This window comes from Teleopsis dalmanni, chromosome 1 (genome assembly GCF_002237135.1).
Source record: "Teleopsis dalmanni isolate 2A chromosome 1, ASM223713v2, whole genome shotgun sequence".
Classification (NCBI taxonomy): Eukaryota; Metazoa; Arthropoda; class Insecta; order Diptera; family Diopsidae; genus Teleopsis; species Teleopsis dalmanni.
This window is the reverse complement of record NC_051846.1, coordinates 200001284-200007862: the sequence shown is the minus strand read 5'-3', so window position 1 is coordinate 200007862 and position 6579 is coordinate 200001284.

Sequence of the window (6579 nt, the reverse complement as noted above, 5' to 3'; positions counted from 1 at the left end):
TAAGTTGAAGAGGACGTAGAGAGCAAACTTACAAAGCAAACTTTTACGATAATTAATAAAAGTCATTTGATTCATATTACTTTAATAATTCAATTAATGCCAGAAATGGTCTGAAATATTTCTTCCTCATTTTAAAAATCTTTTGAGTTTAAATATGATAAGAAATGTAGTATACATTATGGTATAGTATTATATATGGTATGGCTATCAAAAACCTATAACAGTAGTATTACTGAACGAATGTGAACGAATACAATAGATACCAAAACCGATAAAAATTGAAGCGTATGTCATTTAAAATTGGAAGTGCATCACGTACTTTAACACGAAATATGGAAATGGAATGGCTAAAATAATGACTGTCAAATGAATGTCAATGTTATAAACAAGTTTGGAAATAAAAGTAACTATTGAGCCGTTTTTGACTAATTAAATTGAATTGAATTAAAATATCATTGTTTAGAAAGTACTAGCTACTTATCTATTATCTATTATTATTGAGTTATTCGATATTCCTTTCAAATGTTACTTTTATAAAAAAAATTATTTTTAAATAAATTATTATAACACATAGAGATTAGTGAAAAAATATATCAAGGACTGAACCCTAAAATTATTCACAAAAGTTGATACGTTGCCCAACCCCGCCATAACAAACTGGATCGATTCGCAATGGAAGATGTCCTGAAGACCAAGAGACATACTGCACGATGGATTTATATTTGAAAACTGTTTCGAATAAATGAGTAAAATGCTTTCAAAGGCACTTTTCTGCGTACATATCTTGAAGACTAATTAGATCCTATGTATTATGTAAAATGCGTAATATGCATTCATAGTGTACTTCCCAATTGTTATATTCCTTCCTACTGCGTATATTTAGTTTGCGTCATCGTCCGGATAGCTTAGGAGACAATGTTAACAGTCAGTCAACAGTCACAGTAATAGCAATTATAGTAATGACAGTCACAGTAATAACGTGACCTAAGGTCTAAATACGTCTTAGTGATGGGGACGCTATCTCTGGATAGTTAAGGAGATAATGTAAAAAGTCAATCAACAGTCACAGTGATGGCAATAATAGTAATTACAGCCACAGTAATAACGTTACCCACGGTCCAAATAGGTCTTAGTGGTAGGAACGCTGTCTTCGGATAGTTTAGGAGACAATGTAAACAGTCACTCAACAGCCACAGTAATGGCAATCATAGTAATAACAGTCACAGTAATAACGTGGCCCAAATAGGTCTTAGAAATGGAGACTTTGTCTGCGGAAACTTTTGGAGACAATATCAACACTTATAGTAATGGCAATTATGGTAATAACAGTCACAGTAATAACTAGATAACATTAGTTTAAGTAAGCATTTGTGTATAAAGGCACTACATAAAAAAATTAGGTAATACAATATAAAAAATATGCAGATAATACTGTATATTTTTTCAAAAAAAAAATTTTTTTTTATTACACTATAAAGATTTTAATGTATTGAAAATAATTTAACAATACATTTCAAAATATATATATAAAAAACTTATAACACTTATTTATCAAACCGCGTTTGTGTATTTAAGAACAAAACAATCTCAGTTATCAGCATAGCTATATACTATCAGCAATATATGTTAGCAGCAATAAAAAAAATTGTTAAACATTTTAAATAAATTGTATTTTTGTTTTTTTTGGTAACATCAAAACAAAAATAAATTGTTTATATTTGTTATTATGGAATAATAATAATAATTTCGATTTAAATATTTTCATGGTATAATTGCTAGGAAAACATGAAATGCATGACAATTGCAAATAAAATAAAATTTGTCACGAAAAATGTAAAGCTTCAGCGATGATAAAAACTGTTTACAAAATTATTTTATTATTTTTTAATAATACACAAAAATTACAAATGTAAATTCCGCAAATTATTCAATTGTAATTTGTAATAATTTCTATTTTAAAAATTTTTGTTATCACATTTCAGTTATTCCGAAAAATATTTAGTAAATATTTCTTCACAAATATGTATATGAATTAGCTTGAAATTTATTGTTAAAAATAAATTTAATTTTTAACATTTAAACAAATTTTTTTTATTTTTCAATACTTCACATAATAACTATTTTCTTTACCAATTTTAATAATATTTTCTTGTTCAACTTTAGCACATTTTTTTTCTAAACGAAATCTTCAATAAGTCGCATGTGTTTCCATTAAAACAGTTTTCTACTCAGAAATGTAAACAAAAACCGTCAAATGGAAGAGAAAATCTGCGAAATGTCGTCAATATTGGCATTACTTAGCACTTCATAACATCATAACACTTCTCACTGTACGGAAAACACGTTCATATCGATAGCGCGTTGAGTTAAAACTGAAGTTGACCGGACAAAACAGCAGCGAGTGCACCGCACCGTTCGAGGTATCTTTCGAATATCAGATACTTGTTATGTTGAGTGTGTTGAGTGTGTGCTGTAAACAAAACGATCCTCAGTTATAAAAACAGAGCTGAGCTGCTTTCTTGGATGAGCTCGCTGACAGCTATGCAATGAAAATGAGTACGGAGAGTTGTAGTGAGAGTGTCAAAGCCAGAAGCTAGTTTTATTTTGCATCTACTAAGCATTCAAGCAGTCACTGTCAAACTGTTCAGATAATGCCACACAGATGAATCGCGTTAACTAAAGTCAGTTATTATAAATAGTTTTTTAGCACAGAATTTTATTACGATTATATGATTTTATTATGATTATTTTATTAACAACTTGATAATTTGTGTCAGTAATTAATATATATATCAGAGATATAAAAAAATAAAAGTATATACTGCAGAAACTGCTATTAAAATTGTAGTTAAGTCATACTTATAATTGATGTAGTGCAACTCATCATTTTCAATTCAAGTTGAAAAGTGTATCACAATTTTACAATTACCTATATGAATAGAGATAATGATAATTTGATATACCTAAATAATGTTTCTATACTAATTATTTGTGATCATATATTTATTAGTAACGCAACATTATGTTATTAAGCCAAATTAAGCTGTGACCTTAAAGATTTATTGAGCTATACCATGATAACAGATTTCAAAGTACTCATTCATGATTGATTATGTATACCTCTATTGTTATTATCTTGTAATTGATTTTGTTACTTTAATTATCAGAATGATATATTGTATGTAAAAATTGTACATTAGCAAATGCGGGAATTTAAGTTTACAAATTAGATATGATTTAGTTAGAAGAAAAAACATTTGAAAACGATTAGTAAATTGATTTTATTGAAATAGATTGAAATATTGTATGCTGAATAAATATTACTTTCAAAGAGATTTTAAAAAGGTACGTATACTATATTCAATATGTACTTCAACAACTCTAGCCTTACTATTGATAAGCATAGAACCTATTGTTTTTATAGAATTGTCTATTAATTGTAAGTAATGGTATTAGAACAAGGTATATATATTTGTATTTTGAAACTTGTTGATTCTTTCTTATAGTATTATTGATAAATTCTATTAAAAAAATTAATATTTATTGAATACTCGAGCTATATTTTGTAGCATAAGTGTAGATAAGCTTAGAACGAAATGATATTATAGAAACAAATTGGTTCCACGGACGGTCGAGTCTACGTCCCGATGCCAATCGTCGCCAGCAACGACCAAGTGCTTTTAATAAAAAGTAAATATTAAGGATATATATTTTTTAAGGAATTGTACGTTTTTATTAACATCTTAAGAAGTAGGAATATGTGATGAATCCAACGTTGTTGTTTACTTACCATTGTAGATACATATTTATAGTAAATAGTGAAGGTGGAAATGTAGAGTAATGTTGTTGTTCTTACCTATAAAAAAAATTAAAAAGAATAAGTATAATATTGATAACAAAGTATATTTAAAAAAAAAAAAAGAAATATTAACTAAACTTAAATACTGTATTACTTAACATCTTAATATAAGTTATATCAGGTTCATAAAGGAATTTATTTCTTAAAAGCGTAATTTTCATAATTCTCACTTTCCATCTCATACGATAGTTCAGTTTAAGAATTTTGATAATTTAAAGAGGCAGATGTTTAAGATCCGTCCCCACAAACTGACCTAAAGATTTCTGTTTATATCACTTTATATTTGTGATTTCTAGGATTCGGGTCGCACAGTCTGTTACCTTAACTGTTAACAAAGTATTTACAGATTTCAAGCAAATAAAAAATATATCTGTAAATCCCATTCTATATATGTGGTTTACGGCAGATTTGCGAGGTCGAATCTAGACTAAACTTTAATTAATTTTCCCTAGATATACATAGATTTAAAATTGGTTTGAAACGAATAAAAATCTCTCCTATATCCCACCATATATCTGTGACTTCCGAGATTTGGAGTGTGGAGTTTACTCTAAGCTTTAAGTTAACTTTCTTTGGGTACACATAGTTTTTAAAGGAATAAAAGATTTCTGTCTAACCCACTTTACTTTTCTAGGATTCCGGTCATAAACTGTAATTAGCTTTTACTCGGCTCCTAATACCTGACTAATATTATACTACATCGTCTTCCTTTATCTCTGATATTCGTTATATGTTTGCCTAGTTGTTGTAGCCTACCGACCTGTTCACTCTGCTTGTAATTACTGGAATAATATTTTGATGATGGACCGATCCTCTGTGGACAGATCGCTGTAATTTGTACACAATTAATTATATTGATGATTAATGTAGGTTGACGCATTATATCAAGACCTTTTTTGAATAAAACTGTCAAGACCTTTTTTGAAACAAATCTTAAACTTTGGGATGGCCTTCATTTTCATTTTAACGTATAAAATAATTGTTTGCTCTTTCATATTGTGGTATTCTCTACAAGACTTAATTGTCTAAACACAAAAATACTTAAAGAATATTCAGATTTTTAAACATTGTAAGGACGTTTTTAAGGTACTCACATGTATAAAAACTTAAGAATAATACTTTAACCCCCTGAATGTTTAAAACTCATAAGAGCGTTACACAGGAAATATTTTAATATTAAATTAAATTTAATATTTCTACTCGTACGTTGAGGAAGCAAAACCAGAAGCACACAGCGGAGTGCAAATTTTATGTACAAGACGTTCGCTGGCTGCTAAAATTTGTGAAGCGTAGCCATGGATGGCAATGATCAGACATGAAATAAAAATTGCAAATGAGTTAACCACCATTAACCAAGCCAACATTAACCAATTGTTCGGAGGAGAGCCTCTGAGTAACCACACGAGGGTCTCTGAAGTTTGTTCAAATGAAGAAAGAAAAAGATTTCAACTTGTTTGTTTATAGCCGTTAAGATACTGACTGACCAAGACTTGAGTCAACAGTTGAAAACTCATACTCTTGGTATGAGTATTTATGCGTGAAGTAGCTGGAAGCGGTGGTGGTGTCGGAGGTGATACTACATTGTAATGCACATTTTTGCGCTTTAAAATGCATTTCAACTTTATTAGATAAAAAGTATCTACGACGTACTGAGCAAGTGGATGGTAACATGCAGGCAGGCAAGCAACTAGTGGCTAAGGAATATGTCAAGGACGGATATTGTGTGCTGCATTTTTCAAAAATATTTGCGTTGAACTAAAATTGTTGCATTACTAGTATTGGAGCTTTAATGAAGTTTAATGAAAAAAAAAAAATAAGTTAACGAAGCGAAAAGTAAAACATATTTTTATTAAAAATATAAAATAAATTATAGAAATAGTTAATAATTTAGTTAGTTAAGCATTCATTTTTTTATTTGAACAATTAAATTTAATTGCTGAAGTTATGCTTTGTATTCACATCGGATAAGATTTTTTTTAAAATGATTAAAATAATACAAACTGAAAAAAAATTATTTAAATATATTTAAAAAATATTGTAAAAATGATTAAAATGCAAAATTGCAGCATACAAAAAAAAAAAAAATAATTAAATAAATAAAAAGATTTTACACGCTTTCAATTTTATTTTATTAATCACTAATAATATGTTATTTTCTTCTTTTAAATAAAATTTATAAAAATAAATATATTAAATAGAAAAACTTTAGTATACTAAAGAAATGATAGTGATCAGATATCAAGCAAAATGAAAACCACATACATACATATGTTACACATATTTCTATTAAGCAAAGCTTTAAAAAAAAAAACTCATAATAATATTATGGATATTAACTGCATTTATGTATGTTTAACAAGTTCACATCGATGTTTTTTATAGAAAGTTTCAATTATTGATATCTTTAAGCATTTTCTTATATACTTATTATCTATAATGAAAACTTTAGAAAAAACTTCGTGTGAGTTTACAATTGTTATCTAAAAATTTTAAAATTAACATATAAATTAAAAGATTAAATACCAAACTAAAAATAGTTATTTATTATTGTGCTAATAAAATTTAAATGAGCGGACTACCATAATCGTGTTACGCTTAATAAAAATAAATTATTATAAATTTTATAGGATTATTCGGCAAAGTCATGCACAAACTAGGGAATCTTCGAATACAACGCAAATTTATGATGATATTAAGTTTATACAATATATTAATATTTT